The sequence below is a fragment of the Cloeon dipterum genome, chromosome X (assembly GCF_949628265.1).
Source record: "Cloeon dipterum chromosome X, ieCloDipt1.1, whole genome shotgun sequence".
Classification (NCBI taxonomy): Eukaryota; Metazoa; Arthropoda; class Insecta; order Ephemeroptera; family Baetidae; genus Cloeon; species Cloeon dipterum.
In genome coordinates, this window is record NC_088790.1 from 6942644 (window position 1) to 6964051 (window position 21408).

At 44.2% G+C, this 21408-nt stretch overlaps 1 protein-coding gene across 6 annotated transcripts in view; it reads right to left on the minus strand.

Annotated features, from left to right (window-relative positions):
* cas (castor) overlaps positions 1-19935 on the minus strand; it is a 79274-nt gene extending 59339 nt beyond the window's left edge. For 3 of the 6 annotated variants that reach the window (XM_065494825.1, XM_065494824.1, XM_065494826.1), the window contains exon 1: positions 19443-19934. The gene's annotated coding sequence lies outside the window, so the exon portion shown is untranslated. Of the gene's footprint in view, positions 1-2570; positions 2595-19442 lie in introns of those variants that run through there. The other 3 variants (XM_065494820.1, XM_065494823.1, XM_065494821.1) reach the window with 3 other exon arrangements.
* Positions 19936-21408: the final 1473 nt, after the last annotated feature.

Genomic DNA, 21408 nt, shown 5'->3' on the forward strand with positions numbered 1-21408 from the left:
TTCTTTTGACATTATAAAAGGAACATGAAATTTTTTAATTCCTCCTTTCTTTATTTTATACACACTCACCGGCCGGCTTGAATATAAAACTGCCGCGACGACGCGACTCTGTGAACTGTGCAATGTGTGTGCGTGTATTTTGCCATAAAAAAGCAACACTTTTGTGCTGAATATACAGGCGCGACGCGTAAGAATCCCATCCATGTTTGCCGATTTTTTTTTGAGTCGAACACAATTTTGAGACAAATCCAGGCGCATTCCGCCTCATGTTTTTATTCCTTTGGCAGCCACGTCGTGTCACTGGTAATTGCTGCTATGGGTACCGAATTTAAATAGATACGCCGAGCCGTATTTGGCGAGAAACTGCTTTTTCTCCTCCTGCTCTCGAAATATCACAGTTTGAAGGAAATGAATAAGGTTTCAAGCCGAAAACACCTTTGGCACACTCATGCCGTAAAAATAGTGATCTCTTCTTCGACGAATGTAGAAAAATCACACCGCGTTCTCAGGAATCTACATACTCAAGGCCAATAAATTCTAATTGAACCAGATACTACGAATTTTACGACCTGCCCGGCGCAAAGAGGAGCAAAAATATAGTCATTCTATTCAATGAACGGGATTCTGCTATATTTAGATCATTTATTCGCACTCATAAAACGTTGCATGACCATATCAGACAAAATCTCAATTGAACTCCGCTCTCGGACAGATAATGCAAATGAGTGGAGCTAAATTTATGTCATTTCTTAAGTGAGGCAACGTTCTGTACAAAAAGTGCTGGTTTGCTTATCAGCAAGTGAGTTTTTGACCAACAACGCTTACCCATACCACAAGTTTAGCGAAACTGTCTGATATTTTAAATGAAATTGCTGGTCTTTAAGGAGAAACATGCTCTGCCCAACAGATCTGACGTTGATATTTATGAGAAAACAGAGCAGCGTTAAAAGACTGATAGTCATCGTTTAGAGAAACTCTGGGATAAAGTGGCCAAGTTAAATTGCAAACTACACGAGTTTTTCAATCTGTAATATTTCATCGAGTAACTCTTGATAAACTATTTAAATTAGGAGCTAATAGAACCTGAATGATAAATCACGTGTTTACCATTATTTTTTTTCAATCATCCACGTTCAAAAAGTTTGTTGCTGCTTTTCTTCAAAGGATTGTAAATGTTTAAAATCTATGTTTCTTCAGATTGATATAAATTAAAACAACTTTTGTATCAATTCAACAATCAAACTGTTTGTGTGTTTGCTGGATGAGTGATTTTAAGGGACACGTTTTCACATCTGTAGATACATGTTGTTTCATTAGTGAGAGAAAAAAATTAATGTTCAAAGGAAGTTTAGTGCTACAGCATTTTCTGTTTGAATCCCACCTGACAAGCAGCTTCCATACAAATGTGCATTAACTTCAAACAGCGGATAATAAATCTGTCAAAAGGAAACTGGCGTGAGTCTCTTTCTCGCTAATATCGTTTTCATTAATGTGAAACGCCTCAAAAATCGAGAAGTTGTGTGTGAATGCAGGAATTATCTCAATTTTATACAAGGTTCGCTTATGATTTCTCTCGATTTGCTCTACGCAGATGTTATTTTTGTGGCAAAAAGCAGGCAGTTGAGCGTATAAAGTCAGCAGCGCAAAAACTCGTCCACCGCAAACACAGCACACAGCCTTTGCGCGCACATATACACACACACAGGCAGCATATTCAGCGCCGAGTTGATTTTTCAAGAAGTGAATTTATGCGGACAGCCTGATGTGAATTTACCTTAATTCTGATCTCATTTGTACAAGATAAGGTCTCGCGAAGAATTATGGCCGCAGTGCCTTACTGGCGAAGTTAAACTGCTCTATCAAGCCAGCGCGACACATACACATACAAGAAACGAGCCGTGCTGCCGCTGCTTTTATTTTAAACTGCTGTGTGCACCGTGTGTATAATAAAGAAGAGAGCTGGAAAAAGTTGCCTATTCCGCACACGTTTTCAGCTAAAAAGCAGACGTTTTGTTGCCCGAACAAACTAATTCAATGCCGCGCGCTTGCTAAAGCGTATGAGTACACATATTTTCAGCAACGGCGACGGCAATAAATCAGTCTGCCTCAGCTGATAATGTTATTTTAACTATAATTCATTTATACGCCAGAGGTATATTGAGTTAAGTAGCTGTAATCAGAGTCCACTTTTTGACTTGCTCTAGCCTGAGTAATTATTCCGGCCTTGCTGATTTAGATCTTTATCTCGATCAAATCGCAATCCCGCTGCTTGTTGGGTTTTTATGGACATAAAAGAGCACACGCACCGTCGAACCGGGGGAAAAGCTTGTTTGCCGCAAAATGTCAGTCGAGCTTGTTTCCATGCCCTTTTTAATTAGAGTCTCGAGCACATGATAAATAGCGTTCATTTCTGCCAGCATCGCTCGTTCCTGCGATCCTCACCGCGCGATAAATAATCCCCGGCGCTCTACTATATTTTGGCGCATTTTGACGCCTAGTTGGTGGAAGCCGTACCAAGGAAAATTAGCATTCAATTACACCGATAATTGCTTTGCGAAATATTTGCCTACCTTTTAATTTGCCTGTGCACCAGCTGGCGTGAAAATTTGGCAACGGAAAAATCACACGCTCTCGTCGCGACCCGAAAGGATTTTCATCTGCGCCTCAGAGTCAGCTGCCAAATGGTCGATGCACTTTTAGCGGAAAAGGCGCTAACATCGTTTCTGAATTTTGAGGCGACAGCATCATGTGCCCCGCGCGCACGGCGGACAAACACAATGTTTATAGAGCGCGTGTTAATGAGGCGGGCCAATATTTAATGACAATACGCATCAGCAAAGGCATCAGCCGGCGGCGGTGGCCGCGGCGGCGTCATCGGGCGCGACCAAAAGCAGCTGATGAGCGAACGTGACCAGCTCTCGGTCGAATTAATTTCGCCCTAAATTAATTGCCGTCGAATTGGAACGAAGTCTCGCGGTGGCCAAAATAGACGCCGGTGTGAGAAGTAAGCGCGGCAGGTCGGCGAATCGAAATGCAAAGACTTTGGGTGCGATAATGTCATTGTACTCGGTAAAATGCAACGCGCCAGTTCGCTTTGATGCGCGAACGACAAATTTAGTTTCGTCAGAAATTTTGGATGCTGGCCACTTTTCTTTGAAATGTCGCGTCTTGGCAAATCGATCGCGCGGCACAGCTCGCGTTCGCTCGCATCGGCGCTCCGCGCGCGCAAGCGATTACCATCGGCTTCCAGAAAGCTGCTGATTTCACGCGCGCGGGGACATCGAATTTCTCGTCGGTGTATACCTAGCCTCTATGTGCAAGCACCAGCACAGCGGCCGTAATTTGCGCCTTAATGCGTGCACGGCTGAAAATCCGAATAACCCGTATGCCGCGTGTGCAAGCATGTCTTTACGCATTTAAACGCGCCGCACGAGAGGCCCACTCCCCGGATGAATTAATAAAAAATTCATAAAACCAAAAAGTTTACGATCTGTCCGCGCACACTCGAATGTATCCATTTGCAGTTTCATTCGGGAAATTCACGGCTCACAAACACACATACGGGCTGCTGTTTATTTATGGAAATTATGCATGTATTTAATAAACTGATGAGACTATAAATACAGATTTATCCTCCGACCCGGTTTATTAAAAAAGCCAGGCGTTATTTCTCGCGTTCAGATTTTATTTTCCAAATGTCAGCCGGGTCAAGCAGCCAGATTTTCACCTCGTTTCCTTTCTGCCACATTATGTGCTCTCTTTCGGTTCGACCCGCATGCTTACTGGTGAGGTAATTACATTAGCCGCGAGTATGCAGAGCAGCATCATCATCTCGTCGTTATTATTATTATTACACCCGCACGCACCGTTACTTCTTGACAGATTATTTTCCGTCTCTCTCTCTCTCGCTCTCTCTCTCTCTCTCTCTGACTGGGTGTTTGTGTGTTTGTGCTAGCTGTATGCTCTTTCCGATGGGAGCAACAGGCCGTTTTCAGCGCCGCGCGCGCAATAAATTAGACACGGCCCGGCTGTGAGTTTTATTATTTTGCCAAAATTTATAGGCCCAGATTAAATGCAAATTTGATAGCCGTTCGCACCGGGTCGAAAAAGGCCGAAATTATGCTGCCCAACATATTAAGGTTTATTGCTCACTTACGCTGTGTAAAACTAATCCATTTCTCGGCGCCCTTTCGTCCGATTTATTTGCCGTGTCAATCGTGGCAGATTTGAGATTTTCATCGCTCCAATTTCAGCACAGCCACCTTCGGCAAAAAGCAAGCGAGACGTGGAAATATACATTTCGCAGGCGAGACAAAGGCAGGCGAGGAAATCTGCGACGACAAATGTATATACACGAGTCGGTTTGGTTCGTTCACAGAGTGTTGAGTGTAGAATTGCGGTTTCCGTCACCCACGCGTATTGTTGTGTGCGGAGTGAATTGATCGCGCGCTTTGGTTTTCTAAAACTTCTCAATTACTTGTGTAAAAGGACGAGAGAGTTCAATAACTGCGGCTGTAAAAAGAGATTCTTGCTCTATATTCAACACACACACACACACACACAAGGTGCTAAAGAGTTCAACATCAGAAAACAGAGAGCCTAACTGCGGGATCGAGATGCAAATTTTTTTCTCTCCTCCTAAGCGGCTTTAATCGCACTCGATCGTTCCATTCCACTTTAATTTGTGACATTTCCTCTCTACCTAATAAAATTTATGGCCAGATAGCAAAATTTAATATAGAAAAAAATCTGGCTTTTACAAGCAATTATTCATGGCAGCTGATTAATATTTAACAGCCGGATAGATAATCGGCAACTGGTGTTGTGTTATGGCGTAGTATTTTTTCCGCGTGCACACTTCGCCACTTTCACGCAAAGCGTTTTTCTAGAGGAAATATTCTTTTCGCGTTTACAACGCCAGCCAGCGTATAATTAACCCCGCGTCGCTTAGCATTTTTCCTGTTTCTCTCCTATATTATAAAAGATAACATGTCCTTTATTATTCCTATTTACATTACATGCTAATTTATTATACGAAACTGCTGTTGCCTTTTATTATTCAGAAAAACACCGCCGTGTTTTGTGTATTATGTGCTCTTTGCGTTGCATACACACGTATATTGCGGGCAAAAAAGCGGCAGCGCGCCGCCAGCTTTGTGTTTTGTAGCTGAAAATGTACGGCAATAAAATCTGCATCAGAAAAAAGATCGCCTTTTGCGTGTCAACTGTTTTGCTGCTCAAAGCGGGACAGCGTGCAAAAAATCATACACATAATATATATATTTTATCCTAATCATTATTTAATATTCACCTTTAGCGGCTGCCGGTCGCCATTTCGAAATTACCCGCGCCGCACTTATCTTAATGGCTCGAAAATATACTCGAAATATACGTACGTGTGCCACTTCTCTTTGCCTTTATCCAAATTTATGTAAGAATTATTAGTCGAGATAAAAACTCATGTAAATGAGCCCTACCGCCAAGCAAAAGAATATACGTCCGCGTATATTATAAACACGGAAAATGGGGCGCAACAGTTTTTGCTGCGCTCCGCGCTAGAAAAGAGATAACAACCTCGCACTTTTAACAAGCAGCGAGCCGTGTGCGGGCGAGTAATAAAATTCATACTTTTCGCCGCTTCCACACAGTGGCGAATTAATAAAAATTAAGCCGATTCATCTTTCTCTGACTGACGAGGTTCGTTCATTATTGTTGTTGTTGTTTATTTGTGTTTCCATGACAACGGACAAATAAAATGACACTTGAAAGAGAGACACACTGTGTTTTATTTGCGAAAGGGGTTTTCGATGGCTAGTTCCTTCTCAAGGCGGAGGCGACGGTGGCGATGTGTGTGTGCATGTGTTTGTTTAGCCCGCTGAATGGCGCAGAAAGACGAGAAGAATGTACACGTGGAGCGAAGGAAAGAGAGCTGCGCCGCGTTCGCGCGTTGCATAAATAAATTTTCAATGAGGCCAAAACGCATTTCCTTAATTTCGGGCGTAATTCACTCTGCGAGCAGCAAAAACAGCCATTGCGGAGCTTGTTTTCCCACAGTTAAAGGATGACGAGGTTGCATGAACAACGACTTGTTAAAACTGTGAAAAGCGAAGCAGAAATAACAGCGACAGGAAGTCGGTTATGGCACAGGCATAGCAAGGAAATAAAAATTAGATTGACACGGAGGTCTTGGGGACAAAAAAAAACTAGTTTGCATTTCGCGGTGAAAGATAAGATTCTAATTGGAAACGAAAGCAGCTGCTTCGGCAGCGAATTGCGTTTGCAAACTGCACACCTCTCCGGTGAAGATACACCGCTAAATTTAATTTTTGCTCGCACGCAGCATTGAGTTTTGAGCGGCACCTATCACAAATTCGCACCGATATTCGAACAGTCGAACACGGCCGGAGCGAACTCAGCTGTCCAGAAATCCACAAAGCAGATTAAAAGGTAGCGCCCGATCGAACGCACCGACCAAATTGGCAACAAACACGCCCGACCACAAAATCAGCGGCAGGCAGAAACTAAAGCTGCGCCCGATATGAAATTGCAATTATGAGCGTAATTAAATGATTCCAAATGCAGTTTAATGCCGAGCATGTGGAATAATTAAAGCATATCACGATAGGATAAGTTAATTATCAACAATCGTAATGGAGTTATTGCAATTGTACCTGTACGTACGAGCGGCGGTGGCGGCGATCGGCAGGCTCCCCTGCGCCCCCCGTGCGCCACCAACCAGCCGTGCAGCCAGCCGGCCGGATCATAATGTGATTTTGCACTGGCGGGGCGCGCACCGCACAAATAAGCACAGCTACATACAAACAAATCCACCGCTTTTCAGCCTAATACACTAGTCCTAGCATTGTATGCAGCGGGTCGTGGAATCGAAGCCAAATTCGAAACATTTTGGCTGGCGACTTGGCGAGCACTCAACCACAAGAAGATCGGAGTCCAATATAAAATTTTGACACTATCTCGTAAATTTATTCATTTTTACACCAACAATACTATTAGTCTCAAGGACTGGCTTAAGCGATTTTAATGACTTTTTAAAGTTCACATCATTCATCGTGATATCTAACAATTTTTATTTTGATATTTAGGTCATTTTTAGGTATAAATTGTGAAAATATGCACATTACTGTACACAAATATTGAGGAACTATGATTAGGGAAAATATGTATTATTTAATTTAATATTTTTTAGACCTCCCGATGTAACCAGACAAATTTAAATTACTTTAAGAGAAATTTTTCTTTCGTGTATTTATGTCGAAATTTCAGAAAAAAACGAAGCAGAAGAATCGAGATTGCAGGCTCAAATCCACCTGCCCGTAAATTATAGAGCGCAGAGTGCAAAGCCGTAGGAAACAATTGCATGATAGCCAGCATTCGAGCTCATATTTTTAATTGCAATTTCATTTCACATGAGAGATGATCAATACTCGCGAGCTGACCGCTTATGCCGCCGCCGCAATTTTTATGTTCCACATACGTATGTATTTTGTACCATGCTTTTCATATTGTATGTACTCGTGAGCGCTGACTGGCGCTTGCATGTCCATGAGCTCGCAATATTTTGCACTCAAAACTACTATATTTATGCCCCTTTATTCGCAGGCAGCAATTGCAATAAACCTTGGTACACGCCACGCGATTTGAGAGGTTTATCGAGAGTACATTATTGTATTATGGAGCGGCAATTATTTCACCCATGTGTGCCGCGCTGCTTCTGTATGTGTGTGTGTGTGTGTGTGTGCAGATGGGAAATTTCATTCCCATCAGCTGTATATATATGCATGTGAGTGAGTGTTGGAGAGGGAGTGAAGAGGAACGTTAAGAAGTACGTTCGAGTTTGGAAATTTCAAAAGTTCGAGCTGACTTAATGAGTGACTGAGTTGACTGGCAGCTAAATTGGATAACGGAGAAAACGATTTGATTGGGTGAGAGCAATCACGTGTGCGATTCGTTTGAGTGTTCTGAAAACGTTTTTGGCTCGGTTTCGTCGTTAATTTTGCGGGAATCGTGCTGATTGCGGTCGGCGAAAAATCAATTCCGTAAACATATTTCCGAGCAAAATAAATAAAGGCACGGAGGCCAAATGCAAAGGCTTGAAGGCAATTGCCGAGTTTCGTAGAGACATCGAAATTTTTATTTTTTGCTGCGCGCAATATCGCTGGAAACAAGTTGCTTATTTTTTGGCGCAAAATGTGTGTCGCTTTAATTTTCCCATCCTCGTAAATTTCGTGGCAGATGTTGGAAATTGGTCTTTTTAATGGTGCTCGGCGCGCATGAGGTCATCAAAAGTATTTTTATTGTAGTTGTCAACAAGGGATAAAGACATTTCCTGATATTACCAGCAGCGCCGTCGTCGCGCTGTGCAGACGTTCAATAAAATATGCCGCCAGCCTTTCTCACATTAGCCCTCGCAAAGCGTCTTCCCATTTTTTCGTCGTTTTTTTTTTTTGTGTCGGAAATTAGCAACAAATGTGCTCTCGTTCCAACCAAGAACACATATAAAAGCGCAGACAACAAGTTGCTTGAATAAGAATTCATCATGTGCGTCTCATCATCATCATCAGCTTGTTGCTGGAATTAAAAAAAATAATTCGAGCAGGGACAGATGTTTACTGCTTTTGGTGGTTTTCTTACGACATTATCCTGTGTTTGTTGTTCGCTTGCCACTCGCTCACTATCTTAATGAAATTATTATCAGAACGTGCGAGTTCTCTGTTATTACGAATGTTACCAATTCCACACAACCCTTTCCAACCGAAAAGTCATTCCGCGCGTGTGATATTATACAATAATCGCGGTGAATCTGCTGCTTTTGCTTTTTTACCCACGACAAAGGATGCTGGCCACGAGTGCAGCTGCTGCCGCGCGTATAAAATATATTACTCACAACACAAAATTAAAGGGGAAATAAGACGCGGAGCGCGTATTATAAGTTGGAAAGCTAGAAATTATTAAAACAGAATGCGGACCGCAGCGGCGTTTTCCATTTGAAAAAGTGGGTGGCTATTTGAATCGTCCGTCCCCCACTGAATACGCGCGCACTCGTCTCCGATTATTCAGCTCTGACCAGCCGTAGCAGATGATATTTTACAATTTTATAGAGAGCAGCCGAGAGGGACTTTGTCCATGTGGGGGCCTCCGTAATAAAGGAGAGAGAAAGAGGAATTATCATCATTGGCTCTTGCACCCTCAGCACGGCGCATTATTATTAAAAAAAACTGGTTTTGTAATAAAAGGGTTGCCCGGCTGGCAGACGCGCATATGCCTGAGGCAATAAATCAACTTTTTTCCTGCCGAAAGTTTTAAACTTTTTTGTCAACACTCCCTTTGAGTTTTACAAATTTACAAAACAGCTGCTCGGTAGGCAGATATTTTTTGAAAAACCATTGCGAGACGTGACTATTTTTCGCGTCTGCCTCGTTTTTTATGGTCTTGTTGCTGGTTTTCTTGTGTACATTTGCACGCGAAACTGCATCTGCAACATTTTGTATAAGTACTTACAATGTAAGAAGAGGGCAAACCGTGCTCTTTCTTGTGTAGTACACTTTGATCTTTTTGTTTCTAAAAATAACGCGCTCGTCGAGAGAACAAATTTTGTACGCAGTAGCGGCAGTGGCGAGCGAGCGGAGCCTCCCTTAACTCTTTCCTTATAGGAGAGAGGTATACGACTCCTCTACTCCTTCGTCTTCTGCCCCGTCTTACACGCATGTGTGCAAGTATGGAAATATTGATTTTTGCTTCAATACCTTTTGAAAATTACTCGGCAGTGAGAGAATTGAGCTTTAAACGCGCGTGCTGCCTGCTTTAAGGCGCAAAGGCGACGAAGACGCAGGAGAACAGCTTCTTAATTGGAAGTTTTAATTAAAAAGCACGTAAGAAAAAAACGGTGCCGTGCAAAAGCAATCGCTGCGCGAAAGGATTTGCTTCCCTAGCAATAATCAAAGCGGGGCAATTTTTTTTAGTGGAAAAAATGTTAATTTACGTTGCTCCGCGAAAAATTAATTAATCTCCATGTAGTCCTTTGAAGTCTACTGTCTGCCCGCACACACATACACACGCGGTGTGTATTTATTTTGAAAGCAGCGAGGTGGCGTCTGCAGGTCTCCGGCGTGTCAAATTTATAACCTGATTTTTACACCTCCACCTCTTCCCCCGGCAGCGTCCATCAAGCAGCGGCTTCCCGACTAGCTCTTATCATCGGCAATCAATTTTTCAATTACGCCAGATTTATTACTTGAGCAAGTTATGAAAATTTTCAAGGATTAAAAAAGCCAAAGAGTCGACGGAGCAGCGAGCATGTGCGCCGCCGCCACCGCCGCTTTATGGAGAACACAAAAGCATAAAATTTATGGAGGATAAAGCCAAGCGGAGCGCCTTGAGGGAAAACAGTCAGCCAGCAGATGAAAAGAATAGAAATTGGCTCTCTTGAAAAGGGCCCGTGACGTCACTTGAAATATGCAAAAAATATTCCGCGAGGACACGATTTTCCGAGCAAATTGAGTTTTAGCTCATTGGCCGCACTGACTTTTGCTTCTTGACCGGAAAATTGAAAAAGAGCTGATTTCGTGGCCGAGCGAGTACGAAGTGTATGTGCATATAAAATCCTTTTACATGCCATCGAGAGAGCGCAATTTTTCCATCGGTAAAAAGTCTGGTCCACCAATAACCGTTCGGCGTGAACCCGGTATCAACAGTCCATCTGTGCCATAAAACCGTCGGATATCAGGCTCGAGACGGCCCAAGAATTGCCAGCTCGCCCGCCAGCCAGCGAAATGGGCGTGGTGCTGTTGAATTTGGCCGAGGGTCGCGTTCCAATGTCTCGGAGCAGCCCATCAGGGGTTGCTGCTGCTGCTTTGCATTGAGCCGCGCGCGTAATGAAAGACTCACTCGCACATTATTGAGAGCAGCGTCGGGTGGGCATTTAACATACGGGAATAAAGTAGTCGCGTGGCAACTAAAGCACTGGTGTGTGCGCGCACATTAAGAGCCGGCCGGTCGGCCTAGCACACGCCATCGAACACACGCTTCAGGTGCAGCTTTAGAAGAGGGCCCCGACGGATGATTGTCGACGCAGATGCGCGCGCGGCGTCGACACCGCACACAATGGAGCCATCGCCACGGAAAATGACCACGCCGCGCAGATTTCCAGATTTAATTCGCGCGTTGTTTCGCTGGCACTCGACAAAGGGCACTTTTTATGTTTAATTTGAGCCGAAGAAAAGGGGTGTTTTGCTCTCGCGCACGTAGCCTGGAAATGATTTGATTATTTGTCACAAAGGACGCGTAATTGGAGCGACGCACGGCAAATAAGCCCTGTCATAACACATATCCCAACGGAAAATCATCTCAATAATTCTCGGAATAACGGAGGCAACGTAAAAAAAACTCTTTATTGTAGTATGAAAAATAATTTTCGCTGCTTCTGCTGCTTGGGAAAGCAACAGAAAATGATGACGCGTTGGCGAAAATGCCGAATTGGTCGATTCGTGTGCCAAGGCGGCCTTTTCAGCGCAGGGGTGGAATTCGCTGCCAATTTCCAGGCAGGTGGAATGGCCATAATCAAGACGACTTTGTGTGCGAAATTTCGGTCGTAGAGAGCTTGAGCTGCAGTTAAGAAATCAATAAAGACTCTCTACAACTTGGGTTGCTGGATGGGGTGGTATGTATGGGCTCGATTGGGCAGACGACGACCCTGCTGCTCGGCTCGCCTCTGCTGCTTTTACCTTCTCTCTCTCTCTCTCTCTCTCTCTCTCTCTCTCTCTCTCTTGCTCTCTCGGCGGGTCTCTCCCTCTCTCGGTCTCTCGGTGGCGCTGCGCTTGATATAAATTTGCGAGAGAAGATATCTAGGGTATAGTACGAAGAAAATTTACCCCGGCAACTCAACATGGATGAAATGATACCGGCGAATACGTACTCTCTCTCTCTCGCTGGTTGGTGGTGGTAGCGGCGGCGGCGGCGGCGGTGGGGCTCTCTTTCTCTCTCTCTCGCTCGCTCTTTTTTGCCTTGTATTCATATATTGTAGTGTGGCGTAGCATGGGTGGATCTACATTTGCAACAAGTGGTTCATCACTTTTTATTTTTATATATTTTTGCTGCGTCGTGTGTAAAATAAACACGCTCAAATGAGTGTCGCCGCCGCCGCCGCCACCACTGCATCTCTCTCTTTCTCTTTGTGAGTGTGTGTGTGAGTGCGGGCGAGAGAGAATTCTATTGCGCTTGTTATCTCGTTTAGTGCTCATTTGTGTGCTTAAAAATTTGGCTTTGTGGCTGCCCTTTTATCCACCGCCGTGTTAAAGATCAATTTCAGCCGCTTTTTTGTCGCTTTTGACTCGCGTTTTCGACTCGTTTCTCGCAGAACTCGCTACTCTGTTTTCGAAAACGTTGCTTCCGCCCACCATTGTGTCCCCGGGTGGAAATATTGACATCAATAGAGCATAAACACTTCACAATATCGGCCGGTGAAAGAGGAGAGCAGTTTTTTCGAAATGAAAAATTTATTTCCCATTGCACAACTAATCTTTTCAATTTGGCATGCGTGCGTAATAATGTATTCCTCTGGGTGCGCGCGTATATACATCGCGCGGCGATAATAAATTGCATTCTGTTCTGCTCTCAAAAGCCTCTCTTTCCACTGCCGCCGTTCGTTGGTTTTATTATAGAAATTTGTTCAATTGAAACTTAAGTACGCATACACACACATACACATCCGACGAGGGAGGAGGAGGGATTTTAAAATATTATAAATTTGCCGAGCGTGCAGCGGCGTTGAGCGCCCGCTTTCCCCTTTCGTTTTTTATCCATTATCAAAGGAGTGCTCGCTCCTGCTGGCCGATTTTGTCGCACAGCTGTCAGAAAATACTACTTCAGGCGATTGATCTCTCACGCAGACGGGCAAGGGTTCGATGTGAACAGTAGTTTTGTTATTATTTGATATTTGAAAGAACAGACAGACTGAGTGAGCGCACCAGCAGCAAGGAGAGAGAAAGAGAGATATACAAAAAATCCCCGCCCGACGATGCTTTTTTGCGCTCGCGGATCAACATCATAATACACTTTCGTTCCGTTTAACCCTTTTTTAACAAAACATCTGAACCGATTTCTCTGCGCTTTCCTGCTGCCGCGCCATTCACGCCCGATCAGTGCGAATCGTGTCCCAAAAATGTAATAATCGCGCGTGCGGGGAGGCAGCGAGCAAAACGAAATATAGAGCACATAAAAGCGAATGACGTCACCTGCGGCATCTTATTTCTGCAGTATTTATATTTGTCACTCTGCTTAATGTGTATTCTTTTTATCAACAAATGGGATCGGCCGGGCGGAGCAACAACATGCATATATATCGGGAAAACTGCTTCACTCGGAACGAAACTTATTCCCATCCGCTAGATAGTCCGCCGGCCAGCCATTTCAATCCATTTATATCCGCGAGTTGCAAAATCAATACATATGCCTGCTCTGATAAAATCGCTTGCTTTAGCAGCTCTCGGGGCAGGAGGAGTGCATACGCGTGGCGCACGGTGAAATTTCTTGCCAGCAGGTTGGCCAAACAAACGGCGCATTAGTTGACAAAATTTCGCAGCGCTCTATACTTTTTCGACAATGGCCGATCGCCGCGCGCTCCATATTGATGCGTGCGTGTGTAGCTTCTTTGCCGCCGTATGTGATTACCCCCGGTGTTGTGTCGCATGCGGATTTCTCCCCATATATAGGGGCCGAAATTATTACTTTCACGCTTGCGTCCGCGCCCATCACCCGCCGCCGCTGTCACTCAAGAACGGGGTATTATAATATTATAAAATACTAACCAACTTTGCGCGAATAAAATTCACAAACGCCCCGCTTGTGTGGGGAGCTAGCTGTGTGTATTACTTTTTTCGTCTTCTTTTTTCGTTTCAAAGCCGCCGTGTGTATCGGGTTGGGGGACTTAAAAATACATATAAAGCTTCACTCCATCATCGGCTCGTGTGAGTGTGTGTGTGCGCGGATAAAATGGGGGCCATTTTGAATAATTATTCATTCTTTTTAGTACAACTTTTATTATTTACGCTACAATAACCTTAACTCGGCCGGCCGCCACGCCGTTGCTGATCATAATCGCGCACACCGCTCCAATAATGTAGCCGGAGAGACACATTAAATTTCTTCCCTCGCCGTCGAGCGACTCGAAAGTCATGAAAGCGGTCATTTTGTTCATCAATCTCAATCAAAAGAATTCGCTTAATACTTTTTGTACGCGAGTGCATGCGCCGAGGGCCTGTAATTATCCCGCGAGAAAGGGAAAAGAATGCTAATCTTGGCCTAGGGCATTGTCAACAAAAAGTTATTCGCGCAGCAACCCCTTTCCTTTTTCCGTTGCTCCACGCTTTCCGTGCAGCAGTGCAAAATTCAAAGCAACCGGCTTATTACATAATCTGGCGGCACACAGTTCGAATTACAACCAGCAACTTTTCTTTATTCTGTTTAAGCTTCTTTCAAACATGCTGGCAGGTTAAGAGGTTTAATGGCAAATGAACACAAATACACGAAAAATCCTAGCCAACCGGATGGCGACGCCGGCGGACGGTGGGCCGTCGTCGTTTCCACCGAGTGCGTATTTTTTTTAATACAACTCGTCCATGCAGCACAAGCCACGAAAATAAACGAGATAATTGAAAACTTGTAGGGCTACCGCACATTGAAAAGCCTTTTGAATGGAAAGGCCGCTTATACTTGCGGCAACTAGAGAGCAGTGCGTTAAATGGATTAAATAACGCAAGTGTACTTACACGTAGTCACTCTCCGCGCTCGAAACGCGTCGGAATGGTAAAAATTATTGTCAGTGTTCGCGTGACGCCTCTTTTTTAAGTTGCTAATGGCAAGAGTCGAGCGCGGATTATGGAGAATATGAGCAGAAAAGCTGACGTGGTGCGAAATTTTAATATGCAAGCACGCTGGCTTTTGACGAAAAGGCCACAACGGTTTTTGCTAAATCGGTGGAATCCGGTTCGTTTGCTGCGCAGAAAAGTGTCGTTTTGTGTCGAAAAGCGAGCTTTGAATGCATAGAGTGCATAAGCAGGAGAGATACGATGATGAAGTAGCAGGCATAGGAAGAGAATATATGCCGCTCGGCTGCTTTCTCCTTCAAAAAGGGTACATATTTAAAAATGCCGCTCTTCATTCCATTTTCTTGCATCAATGCAGTAGTGTCGCGCTGCTTTTGCAAACTCAAAGGAGCGGCGTCTGCTGCTGCTGCTGCAGCAAGCATAAATGCAGAAACATAAAGGGAAGAAAGTCTTTTTCCCTTTGTGCGCTGAATTATTTTTTGTGCAAACGGCGACACAGCCATCTGAATAAAATGTGCCTGCGCCAACTTGTACTACGGCAGACTGCAAGCCAAGGTATGTATAGAAGAATGAATAAGATGAGGCCGAAAGTGGGCCATGATTGTATTTTTAAAGCATTTCTCTAATATGCTAAGAGCCGGCCGGCCGACCGAACGAACGGCCAGCGCGATCAGATGAAAACCGGTCCGATGCAAATACACACACACACACAGCGCGCAGATTTGCGTATGTATCGGTGTGTGTCCTATGCCCGTCGCGCCAATATTCCTTCCTCCTTAATGTATAATATTCGCCGACGTAATCTGAAATTGTAATCTGAAGGAATAGATTTATACAAAATGCACTTTGGAGGCGGGACAAGCGCCGCGCGTACGATTTTGATAAAAGCCGAGTTAATATCGCCAGCCAGCATAAAAGCAATAAATAATTTATGTGTGTTTCGGATTTGAAAATCTGAAAAGTTGTTCGCCGCGTGTAACGACGACGATAAATTTATATTTCTGTTATAATAAGTATACGAATGGCCAGCCCTAATACGAAGTAATCATTCTGGATTCTGCCAGCCGACCGTGTTAATCTGCGGTTGGTGCGTAGCGTAAAAATGTTGCCCACATAAATTTGCTCGTACAAAATTTCTCAACGTGATATTGTCAGAGTTCAATTAGGTCCGTTAATTGAACATTTTCGTAAATCTTCCTCGGTGAAACTAACGAATTATTAGCACAAAAAAGAGCACGACAAGCTTTTTATTCAAGCTGTACGTTTGCATAAAAAAATATAAAAGCTGGGCTGGAAAGCGGAATTTCAAGCGAGAAACTTTCATATTTTAATGGCGCTCTTAAATTTTGACATGAATTTTTCTGAATTACGCAAAACAAGTTTCGAGCCTGACATATGGCGGTCGTTCCAGCCTCTATTTTGACTGAATTCGAAACACGCCATGGCGAAATCAGAGGCGCACACAGCATTTACGGATCACTAGAATCACTGATCACATTTCTCGGCCGTTAACATAATTGCATTTCAGCAGCATAACAGCGGCAGCAAACGTGCATGGCTAGCATTTTGCGGTAATTGCAGCACATCATTCAATTACCACGGCAGGCCGTGTTTTCCATCCCCGCCGATAATAATTATGCCGCGAAACATGCGCCAAATTATCCGTCACATAAACGAGTCCGACGTCACGAGTGATTTTCGCCAGCATTTTAAATCAAATCAGCGGTGGAAACCGCACCCGCCGTTGCCACCGCCGCCGCCACCGCCCGAATGCTGCTGTGCCGCTATGCTGCAAAATCGATTGGATAATAATGCTTGATTACCGTCCTGCACCGGCGTCTAATTGCATTGTATGCATTCGTATGTGTCGATCATAATGAACGCTGGAGTGATTAGCGCGCCGGGGCACATGAATCTTTCAGTGTGCACGTGTAGTACATGTAACTCTCATCAAAGAATGGGGATCAATACTCCTCGGCGCGGGTAAGAAGGGCATGTGAGGAGTTTAATAACTTATTGCATATTCACCAGAGCGCGCTCGAGATTCGAGCAGGAGCGAGCGGAAAAGCAGATTATGAGAGCTCGAGCATAATGCGGCGGCGGCAGCGGCTGATTACTTCAGCTCGGCTGGCCAGGTGAAAAGTTTGCAAATTCGGTTTATTCGAATCGCACAGGAAACTCGATTTGAAGCGGCAGAGATTTTTAATTGAAACTGGCAGGACGGCGGTGGCGGCGGCGGTGGAGCGCCGATTGGTTGGCGCGAACAAGCGCTCCGCCGTGCGTCTTCCTGCTTTTACGTTTCCTCCCGCTGTTAATTTTTCTCGTTCCGAGCCGCTACGATATATCCACACTGATGTGCACAGATTTGGATTACAGAAATGAAAACAAATCCAGCCGCCGATTCAGCACTTTATTCTTGCAGCCAGTTGGGTGGCCTGTCTCGAGCGCATCGGGAGATTTTTGTCCGCGATGCGCCTTTTTCAAACTATTTAACCGCACAATTTTCTTCCGTCAATCTTGATGGAGCTCTCTGCTTGAGAAATCAATTACCGGACATTTTTCTCTTTTTTTCCCTTCTTTTTTAATTTAGTTCATGTCGATTTTATCGAAAAGTGCGCCTTGCTCTCTCGCCGGGTAGCTCGGGGCTCCGAAGTAATTTATACGCGGCGAAAAGGTGATTAAATCGAAAAAAGAGAGGTGTGCGTCGGGCGATATCGGGTCTGGATTTAATCCAAAAATTCCGAAACAGCGTAAAAACTAGGTCCTTGCGCGCAGTAAGCCGCTCGCGCGTGGTTTTATAGCTGTAAACCTTTGATTATTATTCTCGGCAAATAAATGCGCTGCTTTTTGCCACTATTATATTCGCCGAATAATAAAAATCATGTGCGTCCGCGCGCTCGCGATCGTAAAATGCGCTGCCAAAAAATTAGAATTTGCCCGAGTGCAGCGCAGTCGGTGGGTATTTTATGTGGCGCGGATTCGCATTTTCCTGCGCTTTTATTATGATACCCTTAAGAAGCAATCGGGGTTATAAAAACAGTTGCAAAGAGAGCGAGCACGCGGAGAGCATGGCGCGGAGAAGAGCGAGAGAAAGAGCAGGCAGCACGCGGCATTCTTTCATAGGACACAGAATTTTTCTCATTATTTTGCCCCTCGGTGCGCCTGAATTCCGGCTTTTTATGCACCAACACGGTGGAATTTGAAGTATTTTCGCGAAAAATTCCCTGCTAGAGCAATAAATTCTTACCATTTGCACGTATTGTACTTGGCTGACTACTAAAAAGTTTTATGTGTAGTTACAAAGGCATTATTACTCAGGCGAGCAGCGCCTTCCTCGGATCTTTAGACAATTTATTCCCGGTTTTTATGTCCCGCTCATCTCATTTCATTTTGTACTCGTGACGCTCAAAAATTTTATAATGAAGCCCTCGGCCGTAGAACGGCGACGGGGGAAATTTGCAAAAGTTATATTCTCTTACACGCGTCGGCTGCGAACAATGAAAACGCAATCCATAAAGGTCACTTTTTGCTGTAGCGCGCCCCGTGAACTTTTCACTCTCCGCTCCCCCTGGAAACTAACTTTGGCAAAATTCAATCGCTGTTGTAAATTTGTTCGGGCCATAAATTTCCGCCATATTTACACATTCTGGGAGAGAAAACTCTCCAGCAGCAGTAGCACCACCACCGCACCATCGCCGGACCCGAAACCCCTTACATAAATACCCTTGTGTGTATATGTGTGTAATTTGCTTATAATACTGCTTGCTGGCCGTGCTGGTGCTGCAAAGTTTTCCGAAAGTTTGCAGCGCACAGCCAGTAATAAGGATATCCTTTAGATGCATGGGGCAATATTCAGAACTAGCTGCAAGCTCTGAAAATTTATTCCAAAGAGCAATAATGGAGTTGGTTATTTCGCTCGCTCGCACAAAGACTGTGTGTGTGGCTGAAATTTATATTGCCGGTGCAGATCAAAATATTCAATAGCCAGTAAGGACTGCAGGAAGAAATAAAAAGACGAAAGAAACGAAAAAAATGTCTAGGCGTTTGCGTTTGCAGGAGCGAGAGTGGCGTTTAACTTTTAGTGCTGAAGGCTGAAAAATGAGATAAAAATTCTTGAAGCCGGCTTCAAAGAGGATTGTTTTTTTGTCACTTTTGACTCTTTTATTGCTGAGCATTTACATGCATTCGCAGACGAACGGAAAGTATTAAAAAAGAAGCGTAAGTAAGTAAGTTCTTTAGTCACAATTTTATTGTCATTCTAGGAACTTGTGCTTTATTATTCCCCGTCACTTTGGGAAAAGTTGTGCGATTTATGTGACTGCTTATTGGTGCGCAGAGTAAATTGCAAAATCAGCACATTTGCACGGGATTTACTGAATTATTTATAGAGTTTCTCGTCTCGTGACTCAAAAATTAATTTGAATAATCACGCGCTAAATACAACCAGGACCGATTTGCGCACCGAGGAATTAAATATTAAATTTGCAAATAACAGGGGCCTCTTCCCAGAATCGTGTTAATTTTTCCAAAAGTGGTGACACGTTTCAAATTTCATAGAAAAGCTATTAAAAAATTTGGTAAACTCCGAAAAATGGTACTCACCTCGAGAAGAAAATTCGAACACAAAACCAATGTACAGCGAAACTACTACAAACGTGACAAGTCAGGAAAAAATCCACTTTTAGGCACTCGCGGGCTAACTTGCTCGAAAATTTGCCGTTTGGACACTTTTTGTCACTGCACCGAGAAATTCTCTTCACACAAGTGGCGCCAAAACTGAAGTCCACGTGTGGGTGAGTCCAGCAGGCCCTGTCCCGAAGCCGGTGTCCCTTTTGCTTGGCAGACAGGCAGAGCAGAGCGAGAGCGAGCGAGGGGTGTGTTGTGCGCCGCTAGACCGCGAGTGCCACACTAATTTGAAACAACGAGTTGAACCTCTCCGGTATCCCCACTTCTGTAATGAACGGGCTGTGCGCGCAGCAAAAGGAGGCACTTTACTCCATACAGCAGCGCCAGCCGAGTCGGCCGATCGCGCGGCCCAGCATCTTATAACTCGTTCATCCCCCCAGATCAAATCCTTCTCCTCATCAATTCAATAGTAGTTCCCAGCTGCAGCAGCACACTAAGGGGGATGATCTTTCTTTCTTCGCTACCCCCCACCAGCCGCCGCCACCCCAAGATACCGTTCGCCAAGGGTAGATGGCATTTCAACCTGTCTCAATTTTTTCTTCCTTGCCTCGTTCGCTTTTGCTCGCTCGCTGCCTCTCGGCTGCTCGCTCGCTTGTTCCGGGGGATGAACTCCCGCTCGCTGCAGCCAGCCTCAGCAGACGTGTCTGCACAAGCGAGGGTGGCACATCACGTTCTGCCTGCTGCCGAATAGAAGAAAGCAGCGTGCCAGCAGTTTCTCTCTCTATCTCTCTCTCTCTCTCTCTCTCTCTCTCTGGGGAGGCTCGGGATTCACCCCCTAAAAAACCTAGTGCGAGATAGAGGCCACTCAGTCAAGGTCGCGACTCAGAAAAATAAATAAAACGCCTAACTTTTATTAATTCTATTAAAAATCTTGTTAAAAAATATTATTACCAGTTAGTACAGATTTTTCTCAACAATCTTTGTTGTTTTTTAATGTTTCCTGATTTTAAAATTATTTAAATGCTTTAAAATATATATTAAAACCATTCCTGCATTATTTTAATTTATAAAACGAGGAAAAATTGCCCCTCATGCTTGCAAATTGCGTAAAATAAAATAAAAGTTTTGCGTTCCTCTTTGAAAAAAAAATTTAAATAAAATTCGTCTCTTAAAATTTCCAAACTCAATATGCCGCCACGTTTTTAAACAGTTGTCACCAAAATCAATCGATTTAGTTTCTATCTAATTTTATCGAGAGTTAGATATGTTCGTTTGATTGGATTTGAAAGACAATGGTCGGTAAATTCAGGCCAGAAGATCGTTGAGGAGGTGGGGGCTTCGGAGACTATGTCATTTTTACGCCAAGCCGTGTCCCGCAGCTTAATTTATAGGAAAAAGAGCTCATCAAGCATTCAAGTTACCGAGGCGAATATGCGAGGAAGCGCGCGCGGAATGATGATCAAACAAATTCTTGCGGTTTCGCTTCAGTTTCAAAGGTTGATGGGGTGCACACTGCTGTTGATCTGAATTTCTTACTCGGATTCGGAATTTCTGTGATGGCGCGAGAATTCCTTCACAGCGCTGCAGGCCTCCAATTCGATGAAGCGGTGGCGAGCCGAGTGGAGGCGGCCCCGACCTCCGTGGAGGCGCCCAGATCCAAAGGAAATTAGCTCCAAATCGAATTGATGAGCTCATCGCGCGCTTCCTTGATTGCTGAAGATTTGATGACACTTCCTGCTTCAATTTATAAGCCAATCCAGCACAATTTCTGAGTGCTGCGTCGTGTAATCTTTACTGGCGCACATTCAACTAATAAACACAAATCGCGCCACAAATATTGGACTTGATGTGTTAAAAAGGTTATTAAAAGAATGCACGTGTACTATTATACCTGTTTATCAGAATATCTAGATGATATATTCTGTGTAGGTACGTTTTAGAT